We start from the raw sequence: 376 nt of genomic DNA on the forward strand, positions 1-376 counted from the left end.
CATCAGGCCGAAACCTATCCCTCGGGCCAAAGGCCCTCGGGCTAGTTCGGCCCTCAGGGCATTATAAGGTCCGTAACGCCCTTGGTACATAAATAGCTATTTAACAATATGTGTAAAATCTGCTTATTTCCAATACAATGACAAGTTTTATCAACAAAATTTTGCATACAAATGCAGTGCATTAAAATGGGTCCAAGATATGATTCCTATCAAAATTAATTCAGCAATACGTAATATGGAACCTCGATACAGGAGCAGCAGTGTCCCCAAAGTCTGAGCAGGAATTTAAAAAGAGATGCCCAAGGACAAAACTAAATCATACTAACGTAAAATTACGTACATACACGGGTGAAATTATACGCCCTACAGGAGCCGC

This window comes from Dendroctonus ponderosae, unplaced genomic scaffold, assembly GCF_020466585.1.
Source record: "Dendroctonus ponderosae isolate FM_Combo_2020 unplaced genomic scaffold, Dpon_F_20191213v2 Dpon_F_20191213_8, whole genome shotgun sequence".
NCBI classification, from domain to species: Eukaryota; Metazoa; Arthropoda; class Insecta; order Coleoptera; family Curculionidae; genus Dendroctonus; species Dendroctonus ponderosae.